Below are 20,785 nucleotides of genomic sequence, written 5' to 3' on the forward strand. Positions count from 1 at the left end.
CGCGTAACGTAAGCATAACAGGTCATGTGACTTGTTAATAAAACTTTTCATTGGTTCATTTTACTTTTGTTATTCTAATGATGAAAGGCTTGGTCATATGACCTAAAAATAACGCTTTTCATTGCTTTCGAAAACATTTTTTTCTTAAATTATGAAAGCCCCACCTTTTTTTTTCTCGCTCTGACTTGTAAAGCAAAGGACCCAGATGCATTTACAGTTTATCACTAACAATGTTCCAGGCTAATGTATTTTCCCGGGAAATTTACAACTGTCCTGCAAGTAAAATATTCCTATTTCGAGAAAAAGGGCGTTTCTTCGTCCCATGAGGGAGCCGTTGAGCAAAAGAGGCTCGGCCTGCTGTCTTAGTCGCTAATAGGCATGAATATCGGATTCTTATTGATCACTTTATGTTGCAGGAGTGGAAAACACAACAGCCCTTGACCATTTATCTTTACTGCATTCCTGCGTATTATACCTTTCAACCGTCATGTAATCGGGCTGCTTTATTTCACTTGCCTTTTACTCATTCGAAAACAGTGGCTATTATTCAAAACTATACCAAAAAAGGTACTACTACCATGTTTTGTTTTAAAAACCTTTATTGTGAAAATGTCAGTATACAAATACGGGCCTATAACCACGTGGGCCGGCCACGGAGCAAACTGGAATCGTATATGATGAGGGGACATTTACACTGTAGAAGAGCGTAACGAGCGGGCCATTAGGTTGCAAGAACTAAGGTGTCTAACAGTTGCTGAATCGGGGAATGTACATTTTATAATTAAAGTACGACAGGGCCAGTTACAATAAAATTATCTAGATATACATTTGCGGGCAAGTACCATGAGTGACGTTAATTCGAACTTTCAATAGTACAGTAATCAATAACACATCAGAACTTAATATCAATAGAGATGTCCAAATGTTTAATCAATTCTCGTCCCCGCCCGCCATGTGCTTCAAAACTGCATACGTATCTCGTGATATCAAGGTTGGGCAACCAGTACACAACAAGGAGTTACGAGTCCCATTTATACCGGCGCCATTTTGTGTGAGGCCGGGCAGGTCCAGGATATAGTCAAAATGTCTCCACCAACCAGCGGTCGGACCGAACACCTTTCGGCAGTCCAAAAAGGTTCCGTTAAATGACAACAGAAGAAATAGGCAACAAGAACAATCAGTCAAAAGAGGGGACGCTTTTGTGAATGGGGCCCATGCCCTAGCAGGCAAGCGTCCGAGTTCCAAGGTGTCCCAGGGCCATTTTAGTGGACCAGGCCCAAATCCAAAGAGCTGGCCACCATTTTGAGGGTCCTGTTGCAGCCGGCTATCGCTGCACCACAAGAGTAACCGCAATTCAGCTAGATGGCGGGTGAGTCACTGTACCGCAAGAGTGGGCGGAACTCAGCTGGATGGGGGGTGAGGCACTGTGCCGCAAGAGCGGGCGGAACTCAGCTGGAAGGCGAGTGAAACGCTAAGAGGCGCCCCACTGCATATGAGGTGCCTCCGCCTGGGGAGGCGGGAGAGGGCCGTTTGCGCCGCCTCCCCCCCCCGGGCACCCCACGCGTCTTTCGGCGCAGCATTGTAGGATAGCCACACCAGTGCGGCAACTTGCTGGACACCACCTCGGTGCCATCCGGATCTCGGCGTGTTCGAGTCGCTGTACCGCCAGCGTGGGAGGAAAATAGCTGGATGGCGGGTGAGTCACTGTACCGCAAGTGCGGCCGCAACTCTGCTGAACGGCGAGTGAAACGGCAAAGGGCGCCGCACTGCACATGAGGTGCCTCCACCTGGGGAGGCGGGAGAGGGCCGTTTGCGCCGCCTCCCCCCCCCCCCCCCCCGGGCACCCCACGCCGTATTTCGGCGCAGCATTGTAGGATAGCCATACCAGTGCGGCAACTTGCTGGACACCACCTCGGTGCCATCCGATCTCGACGCGTTGTGCTGCCTTCGGCCTATTCGCACATCGGTCCGCTACTGACGCCGCCTCACAGGCCAACGGATTTTGTAAGCTTTTTATAGCCCAAAGCTGCATAACAGGTCATGTGACTTGTTTATAAAACTTTTCATTGGTTCATTTTACTTTTGGTTTCCTAATGATGAAATGCTTGATCATATGACCTAAAAATAACACTTTTCATTGGATTGAAACATTTTTTTTTTCCCAAACGATGAAAGCCCCACCTTTTTTTTTCTCACTCTGCAATCCAAAAAGGTTCCGTTAGATGGCAACAGAGGGGACAGGCAACAAGAACCATGAGTCAAAAGAGGGTAGGGCAAGTTCTTCCCTACCGGGTCACGTTGAGGCTCCACCGGAAGTCATCGAATTGATAGTCTACAGTGTTTCTGGATGTTTCAGACTGAAGCTGGCGTCAGCATGAGAGCACCACCATCTCGTAGCTCCGTTGTGGCCATTCCGCAAGCAATCATGGCAGCCGCTCCCCACCGGAAGCCTGCGGGAGTCGGGGGCCCCCAAGACTTTTGTAGAATCTTCAAGGCTGAGGGGACGCTTTCGAGAATGGGGCCCAAGCCCTAGCAGACAAGCGTCTAATGGACCAGGCCCAAATCCGAAGAGCCGGCCGCCATTTTAAGAGTCCTGTGGCAGCCGCCTATCGCTGCACCGCAAGAGTATGCGCAATTCAACTAGATGGTGAGCGAGACTCTGTAGCCGCAAGAGCGGGCGGTAAACAGCTGAATGGCGGATGAGGCACAGTGCAGCAAAAGCGGGCAGAAAACTGCTGATTGGTGACTGAAACGGTAAAAGGGCGCCCCACTACAGCAGACGAGCCTCCACCTGGGGAGGCCCGTTCACGCTGCCTCCCCCCCCGGGGCGCCCCACGCCGTTTTTTGGTGCAGCATTGTAGGATGCCAAAACCAGTGCGGCAAGTAAAGGACATCACCTGGGTGCCGTCCAGATCTCGGCGCGTTGTGCTGCCTTCGGACTATTTGCACAACAGACCGCTACTGACAAGACACAGTGCAGCAAAAGCGGGCGGAAAACCGCTGAATGGCAAGGGGGTGCCGTCCAGATCTCAGCGCGTTGTGCTGCCTTCAGACTATTCGCACAACAGACCGCTACTGACCATTGTTGCTGTGTTTAAACTTTTTTTTTAACGTGTTTACTGTTTTTGGTGCTTTGTATATATTTATAAGTTATTAAAGTGTTATAATCCTACTACTTTGTTGGAGTGCTATATATTTTTAATGTGACACATAATTGTGAAGACTTTGATGTACAAAAAGGGATCCCTGGAATCTTCCGCTTCAGGCTCGGTCCCACACACCCTCACAGTGAGAATCCCCTCCCCAATCACAATACAGGATCGTTATCAGATAGTAGGAACGCGTGTGTCGTGACGGATCTCATGGGGTGGGGGCCTTGATCTTCTGTAACTCCTTTGAAGAGGGGTGATTTTTTACAGTTGAGGCCATAAACTACATCCGCAGGGCTAGGTGAAAGCCTGAGACCGTTCTGGACCATCAGACACAAAGGAAGAGGAGTGTCAGAGGGTGTGGTAGTGAATAGGGTGGAAGGGAGGTGTCGGGCGGGCACAGGGTGTGATTCTCAGGGAAGAGCAGCGCAGATGGAGGGAGGTTTATGGCCCATGCATAAGAAAGAGAGCGGGGGTGACCAATGCGTGGGGGAGATGCTTGCGAGGGCGGGGAGCCATGCTGAGGATCGGCGGCGTGCAGAGAGTGGGTCTGGTCAAGGCATCTAAAATGGCTGCTGTGCACGACAAAAGTGTGGCATTGGAAAAAAAGCAAGATGGCGCAGACAATGTTTATCAATATGGATTAATTTATAACAATTATTTTTAACAATATATTTACTCGCAGTGTCAAAATGGCGGTCAACACTTCCTGATTTCCTTCTAATCGAACGTTAACAGACGTCACGATCGGCGTCGTGCAGAGAGTGGGTCTGGTCAAGGCATCTAAAATGGCTGCCGTGCACGACAAAAGTGTGGCATTGGAAAAAAAGCAAGATGGCGCAGAAAATGTTTATCAATACGGATTAATTTATAACAATTATTTTTAACAATATATTTACTCGCAGTGTCAAAATGGCGGTCAACGCTTCCTGATTTCCTTCGAATCAAACGTTAACAGACGTCACGCAGCAAAAAAAAAAAAAAAAAACGCTCACGCGCAGCCGCTGGAAGACAAGTATCAACATATATGAGCATCCTCAGCCACCCTCAGAAAACATAGGGGGTCAGGATACGTCTCCCGTACCCCCTTATACCCATTTCTCACATTGTTTTTCCTCCATCTTGTAATTTAATTAAAACAAAACACAAAATGGCGAATTCCCGTTTCGCGTCCCGATTCGCTACCCGGTGCGCGAACCGGAAAGCACTTCTACCGCAAACAATCAAATTTTTTTTATTTGCCCCACGGGACCCTTTAATAACCCCAACATCATTCCTAGGGGGTCAAGATGGGTCTACCTTGCCCCCTTTCATTAAATTCCCCCTTTGTTTTTCTCCTCTTCTTGTCTCTCGATCCTACCGAGAGACAAGATGGCGGCCCCTCCGGACTGTTTAGAATGTTGACAGACACCGGAGAGCCAATCAGCTTCGCTTCGCAAAGCTCCGTTACGCGAAAAGTTCGCGAACCGGAGCGCTACCCGGGACGCTGTCACAGATATCTCTGTTTTTTAAAATGTTAATTTCTCAAAATCCACTGGAGCACATATATTGAGACCCAGCAAAGGCACATCGGGCTAACAGTCCCTACAATTTTGCCAAGTTTCGTGCAAATCCATTCAGCCGTTCAAGCTAAAAGTGAGGCCAACCGCCCTATGGAAAACTCAATGTTAAAAACGCGTTTTGGGACCCCCTTTTTTCTCGGACCCCCCTTGACAAAACCCCCCCAAATTTTCAGGGGTGCTCAGAAACAAATTGTGCCATTTTCCTGAAAATTTCAGCCGATTCCGTCCACAAACGCCAAAGTTATTAGACATAGATTTTTCAAAAGTCCCATAGAGAAAAAATCCTAACTATATATACCTACTGGCGACCCCCAGTAGGTAATATGTGTGTATATATATATATATATATATATATATATATATATATATATATATATATATATATATATATACATGTAGGTAGTTATAGGTAGGATCTACTTTCCATAGGAAATCCGCAATATTCTATTGGGAATAACTTTGGCGCAGGTGGACGAATCTTCGCGAATTTCTCAACGTAGGTGGCCCGCTCCTTCCCTTCAAATGTGGGGGGGGATTCGTCAAGCGGGGGCCGAGATAAAAGGGGGGCCCCAAAACATGTTTTCTCCATGTTAATTTCCATAGGGCGGTCAAACTCACTTTTAGCCCGAACGGATGAATGGATTTCCACCAAACTTGGCAACATTGTAGGGACTGGTAGCCCGATGTGACTTTGCTATGTCTCAAGATATGTGCTCCAGTGAATTTTGAGTAATTTAAGTTCAAAAAAATATATATATATCTATAGGCGCGCCCCGGTACGTGCACCGGGGAGCACACCGGGCACGCTACGCGACTTGCGCACGGAAAGCTGATTGGCTCTCGGGTGTCTGTAAACATTCGAAACAGTCCGGAGCGGCCGCCATCTTGTGTCTCGGTAGGATCGAGACACAAGAGGTGGCAAAAACAAAGGGGGAAATGACCATAAGGGGGCAGGGTAGACCTCCCCTGACCCCCTAGGTTTGATGTGGTGGCCATAAAATGGCACCGCGGGGGGAGCGCCCGGTACGCGCACCGGTGGGCGCACCATGGGGAAAAAGAATGACAGTTTTTAAAAAAGGTAGCTGTTAATTATTTTTGTTGTTTTTTTTAAATTTTATTTAAGTACCTACATGTAGGTACCAATGCATAGTCTTAAATTTAATGTACACCGTCTCCTCTGTAGATATCTTGCATGTTGTTATAGAAGTTATTGTGGTATATGGAATTCATACCATAGTCTGTCAGGAAAGCAGAAACATATTTTAAGCAATCCCTGAGAAGTCCTAGGGGATCATGGGTAATCCATCCTGTTCCCTTATGATGAAAAAGAGATGTAAAATACACATTGGAGATAATATAGTGGGAGAAAGGTAGTAACTATGAGTAAACTTACTATGTAACACAAAAAAGTTGCATAGTATACTATAAGTCTCACTTTATAATATAAACATTTTGGTACTACTTCATGAAATACATATTAAAATGAATAATGTCTCAAACAATTTTTATTTATTAAATATAAATTTATTCTTCTGATTCTTTTTCAAAATTTAATAAAACTTCTAACATAATATCATCCGGAATTTCCTCATAATCATTAGTACATGATTCTATTTGTTCCAAAGATTCTAGTAACTGTTGGTCGAAAGAGTCATCCATGAAATTAAATTCATCTTTTTGTTCTTCTGGATTTTCCACCTTTACTTCAAAAGAAATAACAGTTGATTGTTTTTCTCCTTCCATTTTTTGCTGTAAATTGCATAAAAAATAAATATATCAGTAGAGTTAGGGCACTGGTGGGTTTAAGTTCAGACAGGTACTGGGTTTTTAACAGTGAAGTTATCTTTGGGCAGTGTATGGTTTCAGGCAGGAAGTAGAACTATTAAAAAGTGCATGTGATGAAGCCTAAGTAAATTCATAAATATACCAGAGAAGCCTAACTCAATTCATAATAATAACAGAGAAGCCTATCTCAATCTCTAGCTCTTACAGAGGGACAGTATATAACTATCAGAAAATGTTTTCCCAAATTAACTTAAAGTGCATAACACAGTTCTCCTTTCAAATTAACAACTTACCTTTTTCAAAGTAGTTGAAGTTTTCGGTCAAAATTCTTTCCAAATGTACCTTAGGTAGTATTAGTCAAAATGGCTGTGTTTCCCTCTCATTTTTCATATATATTCATGTACTTAACCAATCAAATGTCAGCAAAAAAAGTACAAAATGTAAGTAACATTTTAAAATTCAAACAGTTTCATAATGTGTTTTTGTCATGTAATTTACATCAGGATATTTAGACAGGGCTACAACCCAAATGGCTCAATGGAATACCACCAAATTTGGGTAAATGGTAGGGACTGCTATGTAGTAGGGCCTATTCTATATTTGGTGTAAGTTTCTCTAGTGGTTTTTATGTAAATTACTTTCCCACATTTTTTTAGGGAGCGCTTACCAGTGCGCACCCCGGTACGCGTACCGGGAGCGCTACGGGAGTCCGCCATTTTGTGTTTCGGTCGAATTGAGACACAAGATGGAGGACAAACAACGTTGGGAATGGGTAGAAGGGGGCACGGTAGACACTTCCTGGCACTCTAGGTTTTCTGAGGAGGGTTTAGGAGGCCCATTTATGTCCCCCCCAAAAACATTTTTTAAATTTTTATTGGGGGGAGCGCCCGGTACGCGCACCGGGAAGCGTATCGGGGAGTGTACCGGGGAGCGTACCGGGGAGCGTACCGGGGAGCGTACTTTGGTGAAAAATAGTGAAAAAAGTTAGAAAAAGAAAATCATTATGAGTGATCAGAGGTAGGGTAGCCCTGAAAAGAGCTTTTGGGTTCTGTGGCTGATTTAAGTACCTACAAGTAGGTTCCAATGCACAGTCTTAAATTCAGGAGGAATATTCTATTCCCCTCATCTGAGAAGTGCACACCATCTCCTCTGTAGATGTCTTGCATGTTCTAACGCAAGTTATTGTTGTATATTGAACCCATTCCATAGTCACTCATGTAAGCAGTAACAGATTTATTCAAATGTTTCCGTGCTTTCTCAAATTGTGGACAAAATTGGTTGGACCAGTTCCATTTCTGTCTTTGGCATATATTGGAATATACCAAGGCAGTTTGTGGAAAAAGTGTCATCAATTGATCAAAGGTGTCCTTTAAAAGCATTTCCAGACCAACCCTAGTCAAAGTGCCCAAGTCATTTCCACCACAGTGCACTATTAAGAGGTCAGGGTTTGGCAGATGCAAAAAGGTTTTCACCAATGGTATCAATTGGTGACATCTCAATCCTCTCTGGCCAATCCACTTGATTTCCACATTTGATAAATCAAGGTTGTGAACATTTCTGCTAGCTGCATACCTTTGAGCCCAGTGGATGTAGCTATGTCCAATAATCCACACAGAATACATGATGAGAGAAGGTTCTGGTGCAGTCAGATGAAGTGTGGGAATGAAATGGCAGTTTGAACTGTAGGAGTTTACAAAAAAGGAATTGTGGAGTTTCCCTGCTCTTGAATCACAAGGAATGATTGGTGGATTCAGATAGTTGAAAACTGAAAGTTAGAGTGCATGGTAGTTGAAAACTGAAAGTTAGGGTGCATGGTTGTGTTGTGTGAAAGAAGCAATTTGAATGGTTAAGAAAAAGTCAATTAAAGCAATAATGCCCTGGATAAGCTGGTGTATTGAGAGGTCAAACATCCTTGCTGACTTAATTTGCAACATTGTAGAATAAACTTTTGAACCTGAGAGTTCAGTTAGGAGGGAGTTGCTATGGTAACAGGTAGAAAGGTCTGAGAGGGGGAATGGTGTTGGTTTGAAAATAGTGAGGGAAGAGTTTTGATTGGTTGAAATGAAGCATATGTGTGTAGAATTAGAGGTTTTCTGTTCCAGTCTTGGTTTCAGTGTATTGAGTGCATACCTTTTGCTCTGCTAAAGAAAAATTGGTGTGTGTGTGTGACACTGTTCTCAATCTCCCAAAGCATTTGGAACGGTAAGTAATGATTCATTTAATTTAGATAGAGACTGGTTTGCTCTATGGAGAAGATTTGGAAGCAGATAGTGACGTTTTAGTAGTGAAATTGAATGCTTGTACATAGGACTTGTGTTGTGTTTGTAAAAAGTTATTTAAAAAACGATTTTGGGGTAAAATAATGGCTTTTATATTTTTGAGAAGCAATTAATAGGCAAGTGAAGTAGTATTGGTTATATAGGTGACAACCAGAACTACTTTTTTATTTTATTTTTCATACCCCATACCCAACACAAGAGACAGAATAAAAGTACATATCTGTGTTGGAGTGTGTGTGTTTTATATTGTGGGTTGACACTGTTTTGGTCACTCTTTTGTTTGTTTTTCACTGCATTCTTTCACAAACTCTTCCTGTTGAGTTCTTGGACACTTTTCTGTTTCTTTTCGAGCTCGATGGTGCCAATGATGAGAACTGGGCTCTCCTGGCGAGTACCAGCCAGGTTACCGTTGGTGGTGCGCCCGTGAGGTGCCATCTTGCTCTCACACACTTTTTTGTTTTAGCACAACACGATTTAAGATGAAAGTGTGTGTTGTATGAGAGGTCTCACAACTGTTTTTTAGATTTTGGGAAACCAGTTGATTGTTTAAAGGAGGCACAATCCTTAGAAATACCAACTACCCCATTAATAATTGGAAGGGGAGGCAAGTTTGCAAAAACAATGCAACAAATGGTATATCTAAAAAGGTACATTTTATAAGTGCTTATATAGTCTAGGTTCTTTTGAATTAGTTGCATATTGATTGGAGGGAAACCTATGACTAGCTCTACCCTTTAAGCTCCTGTTTGTTTGCGGGAGGCGGCAGGATCGCGGGCGGCTACAACATCCGGGAGCGCCGGAAGCAGTGGCAGAAGGTGTGCTGGGCCATGTGCCAACTCTCCGGGGTCCAGCGCACCTACAGCCAGGCCACCCACCGCTGGACGGACCTCCTGGACCGGGAGCGCGACCTGCTGGACCAGCTCGGCTTGGAGATCCCCGGGCTTGGTGAGTAGTAGTAGCTATTTCATCACTCACTACTATGTTTTCTCCTGCTCTGTGTTGTTGTATTGCAAATATTTGTTTTTTACATGGAGCAAGCCAATAATGCTGCTGACGATTACATTGTAGTTAAATTATATTTCAAAATCTTCTGTGCATTTCAGGTGCACTGCTCTCCTTCTCAGTGGCGTTGCTACTATGCTTATTTGTTTTCTATTTTGTGGTCTCATTGGCCTGAGTAACTATTATGTATGAGTGTGCTTTACAGAACTGCGTAATGCTAGACACTAGGGGGCAGATTACATTTACAAGCCCCTTGCGCCACGTTTACGTTGCCTTGCGTGACGCACCAGCGGCGTAAACGTGGCGCATCCCTGCGAGTCATTTACAGCGAGACGCATCTAGGGAGATGCGTCACGTTATAAAGCCATGGGCCTGCACCACAATGGGTGCGTTCCTAGTACGCAGGGTGGGCGGTCCGGCGGCTGTGCGCCTCGCAAAGGTGCCTGCGTGAAATCTACAAGATTTAACGCAGGCACTTCTGCGACGCTGCTACGTCAATTCAATTCCTTATGCCTGCTTGAAGCAGGCGTAAGGACTGACACAGCATGTTAAGTATTGGGTGGTCCTGAGCATTACTGGAGTTGCATTGCGTTGGCGACGTGACTCCAGCGATGCGCCGCTCTTACGTGACGAGATGCGTCACGCAAGTGCCTACCCTTGCGCCAGGACGCGCCGCATTGTAAATGAGGCGCATCTGCGGTGTCGCAAGGGTAGTTTTGAGTGACGCATTTGATCTGGCGCATCTCTGGAGATGCGCCAGAACGCGTAAGTAAGTATGCCCCTAAGGGGCAGAATTGCAATTACCGTCGCATCCCTGCAAAGTAGCAGGGATGCGCCAGTAATTGTGCGGCCCGCTACCACCACCAAACATGGTGCGCCGTATTTGCAATGCGGCGCACCATGGGCCCAAAACGTCACCAAAGCTTTACTGCTGGAGTTGCGTCGCAACGATGGCGCAGCTCCAGCAATGCTCTGGGGTACCCTATCTCCCCAATGCTGGGTCAAGCCGTACGTCTGCTTCAAGCAGGTGCAGGGTTTGTGTGACGCATTATTGTCCTAAAGGTGACTGATTGAAATTTTGTAGATTTCCCTCAGCCACTTCTAGGATGTGTTCTAGCGCAGGAATGCCCTCCCTTGCGCCGGAACGCCCCCTGATGGCGCAGGGCTTTATAACGGGATGCATCTCCCAAATGTGTCACGTTGTTATAATATTATACGCCGCACCATGGCGCCTCTTTTGTTCAGCTGCTGCGTCACAAAAGTCACGCAAGAACGGAGCAAAGGAGCCTCAAGGGGCTTAAATCTGCCCCTTCCTTTGTACCCCTGACAATAAGAAAAATAGTGGCGGTGGATTGATAGTTTGACTATTTAAATGACTGGTTATGTAGCAGGCAATTGTTAGTGTTGTCACTGATCTGACTGAAATCACAATGGAGTTTGTCTGTCACTTTGCGTCTTGCCTGCGGACTGCTGCCTGCCAGTCCTAGGTGAACCTTTCAGTACTTTGTTTAGTGAGTTACGTGACTTTCGAAGTCGCAGGTCCGCAAATAAATGAAAACTAACCCTAATCAATATAATTTCGCGGAAATATTTTGTTATTGTTGTTTTGAAATGTTTGATTTGGTTGACATTGACAAGCAACAGTCATCCATGTTTTCTCTTTCTGTTCTTTCTTTCATGTTGTACGTCAGCTCCCCCCGGGGGCGAGGGGACACAGGAGCAGCAGGCGGCGGCGGATGCTGTTGAACAGGGCCAGGATCGGGCAGGCGAGGGCTCCTTTACAGGCCCCAGTAAGTTTTCATTTTAGACTAGTACCTATTTTTCCTAGCGTTCCTCATTTGATTTTTTCAAAATCGTCTTTGATCTTCTTGTAGACTGTATCTAAATTCTTATCCTGCCTCTACTATGACTCCCTGTGGTATTACTAGATTATTCTTATTAGTCTGTCTGTGTAGCTAACTAAGATTGCACGGTTGGCGAAACTCCCATTCTAGTCAACAATAGCTCTATCAACTTAGTGCAGTCCTCTGGGATTGTCCATAATGTCTTTTGAAGTGTTCTATCTGCTTTGAAAATTCCCAACTATAAAATGTGAATGACCACCAAGAAAGAATAAGATACTACCTTTTGGTTTGGATAGGAGGACAATCCATACCACTACTGTTGTGGGGACAATTCTTCTGCAGAAACAGAACTATGGACAATAAATAGTGCATTGCTTATCAATTATAATAGGCGCTGTTAGAGTTTCCACATACCTCTGTGATAACAGACTTTGAACCCCCAATGTCCTTACTGACTGACTACATAGTGTGGCACAGTCATTTACCTCCCGAATTCATCGATGATTGATCCCCAATGATGATTATCCAACGTAGCTCAAGAGTACGGAGTCAGAGTCAAGAAGTGTCAGAGGCACGGACTCATGCTTGCAAAAATTGCAAAACCTTTCGCTCAGTCACTCTAGTCTGGACCAAATAACACAGAGTCTATTGAAGTTTAAAAGCTTTATTAAAAGTAAACACATTTATTAAAATGAAGTCATAATAAAATTAAACGTTTAACTGATAATGGAAAAGTGGTTAGTGCTGACGATTAATTGAAGACATTTCTTGTGGTCGAGCCGAGCTCTCACCTGGTTTCAACTTGATCTTGTTGTTAGAAGTCCATCTTCTGTCTGTGTGGAGAAAAATGGTGCGTGTTAAAAAGCCAGCCTTCATCAGTTGTGCCAAAAAGTGCAGCAAGACAACACCCTTCCCTGGAAAAAGGGACATTTTTTTTTACTTTAGAGTAGACAGTCACAAATTACATTGTTTTCACATGTCTTCATTCCTAGACCAAATACTAGTGAGTGGTTTATTCTAACATTCTTAAATGTACTTTGTAGGTGGAACATCTGGTGGCGGGGCCAGCACGGAGGTGGTGGTGCTCGACACGGAGGCGGAGGGCAATTCTTCAGGGGAGGAGGCGGCTGCTGTAGTGCCAGCTGTGAGAGTTGAGACGGTGGTGGTGGCGGGCAGAGGTAAGCTCTTATATATTCCTTACTTATTGAGATTGAAGACGTGGCTGGGAAGGAAAGAATATGAGATGCATGGCTGGGTGAATGATGAAGCAATGATGGGTGGAAGGACAACAGCCTGGGTGGGTGACACAGAAACTGTATGTGTCCATATACCTGGATCATGCTACTATCTGACTCTTAGATAGTATATGTGTATCTAGAGCAGGGGTACTCATAGTACGGCCCACGGGCCGGTGGCAGCCCGGCAAGCCTTCCTTGGCGGTGCGCAGACCTTGCAGACAATCACTGCTCCCCCGGCCCCCACAGAGCAGAGGCTTTGTTGTTTTTCACCTGTTAGCGCCCCTGCATCTCCACTCTGACAATCACTGCTCCCCCGGCCCCCACAGAGCAGAGTGGAGATGCAGGGCCACAAAGAGATGAAATAGAACAAAGCCTCTGCTCTGTGGGGCCGGGCGAGCAGTGATTGTCAGGGTGGAGATGCAGGGGCGCTACAACAAACAAAGCCTCAATAATATGTTAATGGTCTTTTAAAGACCTGTTAAGTACTTTGGTGTGGCTGTCTGTGTGTGCGCGTTGAGGAAGCTGTCTCAGCCCGGGCTGAAGGCTGACACAGACAGACACACACACACACACACACAGTGAGATGACAGAGGGGGAGGGAGAGGGAGGGCAGGAGGGAGAGAGAGATGGAGAGGGAGGGCAGGAGGGAGAGTAGGAGGGAGAGAGATGTATGTAAATGCTGGGTCTGGTGGCTCAGTGGATGAAGGCATCTGCTGCAGGAACCTGTGTGCAACCTCATGGTCACAAGTTTTCGTTTTTCTTTGGCCCCGCCCCCTCTGACTCCGCCCCCACCAGTGCGGCCCTCGGCCACAAACTACACTGTAAATTTAGCCCCCAAGAGAAAGTTTGTGAGTACCCATGATCTAGAGAGAGTAGACGGTCAGTGGATGAACTAAGTGTAACTTTGAAGAGCATGTAACACTGCACCCGCACGTCCGTTCCAGTGTAGGAAAGGCAAGGAAAAGAAGTTGTAATTTTGTCCAAATACTACCATCAATAGTAGCAGTAGTTTGTATTGCAAGCACAGCATAGATCCGGTTATTACGGTGGCCACTCCCTACCTCTCTTAATAAGTTTAGTAGTACTCAGTCATTCATGTGTGGATGTATCTCTGGTCACTCAATAAAAAGCAAAGCACCTAAAGTCATCCCATATGTAAGCAAAAACATCCCATGTGAAGTGATAGATAATCAGATTATTTATCTTCTTCATTTTCCATTTCTAGTACTCATTTGCACTGTAGGGTGAAAGTTAAATTAATTAAGCAGTAGCCCTTGTAACAGGGTATTCTCAGTGCCACCCGTAATAGAAAAGTAAGAGCTTCACCACCTGCATGTACTGGACCGGTACAGTAACGCAAGTCTAGGTCACTCATCATGGCGTGCGTCTCTTTTTCTCGGGTGCACGTTCACTGCGCTGGCATTATGCCAGCTTGCAGAAGATAACGTACCAATTTTCCTAAACAAGAGACAAGAAGAAGAATAAGACTTGTGTACTTTCATAGTCGACTCCAATGGAAGTCCATAGTGCTTGTAGAATTTGTTCCTTAAACTCCCACTAATGTTAGAGCAAGGATGAAGAAGTGGGAGGTTAGATAGATACTGGCCTCAATAGTTATGTAATGCGCTTGCAAGCTGCTAGTTGTACTGTAACACAAATTTCTGCTGAATGATTGAGTTAATCTTAAAGAGCATTGGTTACAGACTATGTCTTTCTTTCTTCATATAGATGCTCCTTCCAAACCAACAAGGAGGAAGGAGCTGGCTAGAGCGGCCCGGCACCGGAGGATCGATGCCACTGTTGCTGAATATCGGCGGCTGGTGGCCCTGGAGGACGACGAAAGTGCGCAGTCGACCACGACAACAACGTCAGCTGCATCGGCCTCCGTGCCCCCACGGGCTGCCACCCAGCACAGTGCTCCAGCCAGACCGAGCCGGGCTGCCAAAGCCAAACGCCGAGGAGCAAGGACAACAGCTGCCTCTCACAGCCATTGCAACTACAAGGCACGCCTGCGCCGCAGTACCCTGAGGGTGTCCCGCCTTCAGCAGGAGCTCCACCACTTTACCAACGTGTTGGAGGGTCTCCGCTTAGAGCACGCCTTGCTCCGCGAGGAGTTTGATGCCCTGGCCCAAAAAGTCAACAGCATCCACCCATAGTGTCCCTTGCCCCTTTTTTAGAGACTTTTGGGGGGTGGGAATCGGGAGTTGGGTTTGGGACTTTTAAAGGACAACCGTTGGGGTTAGGGAGGGTCTTGCGGGAGATTATTTTGTTAGGGATATAAATATACTTTTTCAAACTTTATCTGAGCATACCTGTTTTTTATTGCTTTTGAGTCTGGTGGGTGGGGGTTTAACAGTAAGTCTGTTTTCCTGAATAGTCCTAGGACTTTAGTAGTACTACTACCGTCAATCTCTCGTCTCTCCTAATACTCCAGTGGTTGGGACAAAATCCATAAATATAGAGGACCTATTGTTGTCCAAGCGTTCCTAATTTAATTTTTTTGAAGTAGTGTTTAGATAGGAGCACAATCCATAATACTACTGTTGCAAAACCTTTCGCTCAGTCACTCTAGTCTGGAGGACCAAAAACCACAGAGTCTATTCAAGTTTAAAAGCTTTATTAAAAGTAAACACATATATTAAAATTAAGTTAGCTGGAAATGGAAAAGTGCTTGGTGCTGAGTTGATGAGTAATGGAACACATTTCTTGTGGTCGAGCCGAGCTTTCACCTGGTTTGAAGTTGATGTTGCTCTTGTCCTTAGAAGTCCAGCTTCTGTCTGTTCAGAGAAAAATGGTGTGTGTTAAAATTAAGCAAGCATTCATCAATTGTGACAAAAAAGTGCAGCAAGACAACAGCCTTCCCTGGAAGGAGGGACATTTTTACTTTAGATTAGACAGTCAATTACTTTTTCTGTTGTTTTCACATTTCTTCATTCCTAGACCAAATACTACTGAGTGGTGTAATCTAACATTCTTAAATCTACTTTGTAAAAACCTAAAACCTAGAAGCCCCACAGACAGCAACCCTATGACAGGCAAGCGAGCAATAACGCCTAAACGTTCACATGTAATTGGCCAAATGTTTTCCAAACTAAATGCCTGTCACAGAGTAAGTTAATTCAAGAGTCCTAGGACTTTACTAGTACCACTGTCACTCTCTCGCCATTCCTAATACTCATTATACCACCTCCCATCCAAACGCTTATCTTACCTGTAATTTGTGTTTGAGGGCTGGCTCCACCTGGGATTCACAGTGTCCTAAAGCGTTCTGCAGCAGGGCCCCAACTGGAGTTTCCCGGCGTGGATTTTCTGTAAAACAAAAGCAATCAACATTAGAAATGTGGCAGCGGTGCTCACAGACCCCAAAACCCACATCCAAAAACCTAGAAGCCCCACAGACAGCAACCCTATGACAGGCAAGCGAGCAATAACGCCTAAACGTTCACGTGTAATTGGCCAAATGTTTTCCAAAGTAAATGCCTGTCACAGAGTAAGTTAATTCAAGAGTCCTAGGACTTTACTAGTACCACTGTCACTCTCTCGCCACTCCTAATACTCCATTATACTACCTCCCATCCAAACGCTTATCTTACCTGTAATTTGTGTTTGAGGGCTGGCTCCACCTGGAATTCACAGTGTCCTAAAGCGTTCTGCAGCAGGGCCCCAACTGGAGTTTCCCGGCGTGGATTTTCTGTAAAACAAAAGCAATCAACATTAGAAATGTGGCAGCGGTGCTCACAGACCCCAAAACCCACATCCAAAAACCTAGAAGCCCCACAGACAGCAACCCTATGACAGGCGAGCGAGCAATAACGCCTAAACGTTCACGTGTAATTGGCCAAATGTTTTCCAAAGTAAATGCCTGTCACAGAGTAAGTTAATTCAAGGGTCCTAGGACTTTACTAGTACCACTGTCACTCTCTCGCCACTCCTAATACTCCATTATACTACCTCCCATCCAAACGCTTATCTTACCTGTAATTTGTGTTTGAGGGCTGGCTCCACCTGGAATTCACAGTGTCCTAAAGCGTTCTGCAGCAGGGCCCCAACTGGAGTTTCCCGGCGTGGATTTTCTGCAAAACAAAAGCAATCAACATTAGAAATGTGGCAGCGGTGCTCACAGACCCCAAAACCCACACCCAAAAACCTAGAAGCCCCACAGACAGCAACCCAATGACAGGCAAGCCAGCAATAACGCCTAAACGTTTTCACCTCCCATTTCCTCCTAACCAATTTCATCCCTTAATAGACCTTGCCAGCAATGGCCCAGCCAAGACCCGTAAACCCAGGCGCAAACAAGTTTGACACCCCCAAACAGCCAAAAAGCTTATCCGGGAAAAAAGCCACACTTAGCAAAATGTATTTAAATGAGGACTCGCTACTTCCAGTCCCTCTTTAGGTGACTTGTCAACGTAAGTTTCTTCATTGTGCGGAATCCAGGCATCAGCATTACGGGAAATGGATAGGGTGAGTCTGGAGGAGGAGGATAGACGACCAGGACTGAGTTCTTGTCAACTTGTGAACCTGAGGAATTCTGCGGCATCAAAATCAAGACAGTTCTGCTGATGGGCTTTTTGTTGTGATTGGGTGATTACAGTTTTGTTGTGAATGTGATCAAGCACTTGCTAAACAAAGAAAGACAGACACACAGGAATAAAAGTGAATAAGGACGAAAAATAAAGTTAGTGATTCATTGACTCATTTTCAGAACTCGCTGTCAGGGAAGCAGAACTCGTCCTCAAACTCTGCAAATTGAGTCGGTAGTACTTCTGGTAACTGAGGAAAACTTCCCTCAGGTAGGTCGGTGTCCTGCGTGCATTCTTGTACTTTGAAATCTGGTGGTATGAAGTGCTGGTTCATCTTTATCATGGTGAGCCACTCCACATTTGCGGCAAGAGGCGGGACCTTTTGGAAGTCACAATGCCACCAGCAGAACTAAAAACACGTTCTGAAGACACGCTTGCAAGTGGGCAAGACAAGTAACTGATAGCCAGGTTGGTGAGCTCTCGCCATATGTTTCTTTTCCCATGCCAATACGCCAATGGGTCCTCAGTAATATTGACCGCTGTTGAGTCATCCAGATAGGCCTGCACCATTGAAACAATGTTCTCCCGGATTCCTGTACTTTGCACTTCTGTGTCCTTTCTGGGACAAGGAAACCCTAGCTGACTTAGCCAATCCTCTTCAGACATATCGCCTGGGCCTGGTGCAGATGATACGGTTGCTGGTGTGGTTAACGGCTCAGAGGAAAAGTCACTCACTTCTGCCACAGGCACAGATGCAGAAGTGCTTTTTTGGGACGCCTGATGGTCTGCTGATTAGCTAGTAGTACTGTCTTCTCCTACAGTTTCCTTCCGCTCTCTTTCAAAACGAATGGCTGACTGAGCTAGCCAACCTTTGTACTCTGTAACATCTGATGTTTCAAAAGGAATTAATACTTTGCCAAACAATGGCTTTTTGTAACGTGGATCCAGAATAGTAGCACAAATGTAGTGCAGTTGTTTCTTGATATTTACAAGCCGTTCATTGCTAACTAGGCGTTGTAATAATCTCTGCGCCAACTCATATGCTTCATTCGTTCCAGCATCCTTTAATTTTGAAGACACCGCCTTGACTTGGTGCTCAAGCTTCAGCAACAATGGGATAGCTTTTCCCAAATTACAGTCCTCCCTGCTGACTTCACGCGTGAAGACCTCAAAAGGACGAAGCATGTCTGTCAGGCTTTTAACTAGCTGCCATTGCTCCACCGCTAGCATCATTTCTGTCGTAGCACCAACCAGGTTGTAGACATACTCATTGACTACTGGAAACAGCTCATGCAGACGCTCAAGCATGTAGAAGGTTGAGTTCCAACGTGTTGCCACCTCCTGGATAAGTGCTTTCACTGGCATTCTACGTTCATTTTGCTTGCGCCTCAGCTCCTTCCGGGCCTTAAAAGAATGTTTGAAATGTGTGCATATTCTTCTGCAGATGATCAGTATTTTGTCGACTGCAAGTTCTTTTTTCAAGAACTTTTGCACGACCAGGTTTATACAGTGCGCCAAACACGCCACTCTGAAATAGTCACCGTCCTCCATGGCCTTAACTACATTGCTGCCATTATCAGTGGCAACATAACCAACCTTGCATTTTCTTGGGGGCAGCCATTGCGAGATCTTTTTGTTAAAGTCATCCAAAATGTTGTCTGCAGTATGACTTTTCTCCAAGCCAAACATGGCTAATGGTGCATATTTACGAGCACCCTTAAAAATCTCGACCAAGTCACCACCTGCATTTTTCTGTTTTGCAACCCCTGAAAAAGAGACCCAGTGTGCAGTGATGCACATGTAATCAAGGGCTTGGCAACTGGTTCACATGTCTGTTGTCAGGTGTATAGTGTGAACAGCACTCTTCTGCAAAGCTTCCCCAATCAACTCAAGCACCTCTTTATGTAGTGCTGGAACAGCAACCCTGGCAAAATAGAACCGGCTAGGACCCTTCATTTAGGGGCCAGTGTTGCCACGAGTTCAAGAAAACCCACACCTTCGACAAACGAAAAAGGGAGAAGGTCCACCGCTAGCATTTTAGCTAGCTTAGTGTTATACAGGCACACAATTGGGTGGTTGCGTTGAAGTGGCGCATCTGAGGAGAACATGGCTGTAATGGTGCGCTGGACAAATGGGAGCTGGGAGAAAATGAATCATCAGGAGGAGTGGCTTCGTCTTCCTGACATGATACCCCCGCTCCAAAGTCAATTTCCTCCTGTGCCCCTACTTCTGGAAGAACAACCATTGTGGGCACTTGCACCGCTCCATGCGCCGCTACATGGGCCTCTTCACTGACCTCTACTTGCAACTCTCCATGGACCTCTCCTTCTCGGCCTTCTCCTTCTCGGCCTTCTCCTTCTCGGCCTTCTCCTTCTCGGCATTCTCCTTCTCGGCCAGCTCCTTCTCGGCCTTCTCCTTCTCGGCCTTCTCCTTCTCGGCCTTCTCCTTCTCGTCCTTCTCCTTCTTGGCCAGCTCCTTCTCGGCCAGCTCCTTCTCGGACAGCTCCTTCTCGGACAGCTCCTTCTCGGACAGCTCCTTGGACAGCTCCTTGCGCATGTACTTGTGCTTGTACTAGTAGCCCATGCAGTTGTTGTTGCGGCTTTGGTTGTTGAATAGTACTTGTGAGATGAGTTACAACCTGTGTTGATTGTGTGCTGCTATTTTCTTGCGATGAGCCAACATCACTGGTCGTTGGTGATTGAACCACTAAACAGGCTACCTGTGCAGCACTCATGGTGGACTTTTGTTTTTTCCACAACAATTTAGTGGTCGAGGCACCAGTCTCCTTGGTAAGTGGTGCCACTTGCTTCTTCTTCTCCTTAGTAGAGACATCTTTCTTGCAAGAGGAGCTACGGGCACCTCTTTTTGGAGCCATCTTCTTCAGTTGTCGGAACAGCAGGCCGCAGCAGGACTTCTTCCTGGCACTGATGCTCAACGATGATGCGGAGTTCTTGACTTTGTGCACCTAAAAGCAAACGAAGACAGAGGAACATCAGTTAAATATATGTTGCATATGTAGCGCTTCAATTAATAGTTTGCAAGTAGGCATTTATGAATACACACGTGCACACCACAATATGGAAATATCAAAAATAAGAATTGCTAAATTTTTGGGAAACAGGAATTTAATATTGATCCAAGAGAGCCCACAGAGAGGGTTGTAGTTTCATGTACCACTGACTCCCCCTGGGCACAATGGGTGAAAGCAAGGCAAAATGGGTGCAGGCCTATGGCACAAAGCTCACTGCCTGCCTTCAAAATGGCCGCTTGACCCCCTTCCACATGGCCAGGACCATGCCTCAAAATGGCCCCCACCAACATAGCCAGCCCCAACCCCTACTCCAAAAAGTCAAAAAACACAACACAAATCACCACAATCCAATGCCATCCATCAAGTTTC

General features: G+C 45.6%; 1 long non-coding RNA gene across 1 annotated transcript; it reads right to left on the minus strand.

The window, feature by feature from the left end:
- Window positions 1-16,070: 16,070 nt before the first annotated feature.
- Window positions 16,071-16,914, minus strand: LOC147698706 (uncharacterized). Its single transcript, XR_015299220.1, has 3 exons — window positions 16,835-16,914; window positions 16,453-16,550; window positions 16,071-16,168 (listed from the first exon to the last, which is right to left on the minus strand). It is a non-coding gene; the product is annotated as an uncharacterized LOC147698706 (long non-coding RNA).
- Window positions 16,915-20,785: the final 3,871 nt, after the last annotated feature.

This window comes from Lissotriton vulgaris, chromosome 8, assembly GCF_964263255.1.
Source record: "Lissotriton vulgaris chromosome 8, aLisVul1.2, whole genome shotgun sequence".
Lineage (NCBI taxonomy): Eukaryota > Metazoa > Chordata > Amphibia > Caudata > Salamandridae > Lissotriton > Lissotriton vulgaris.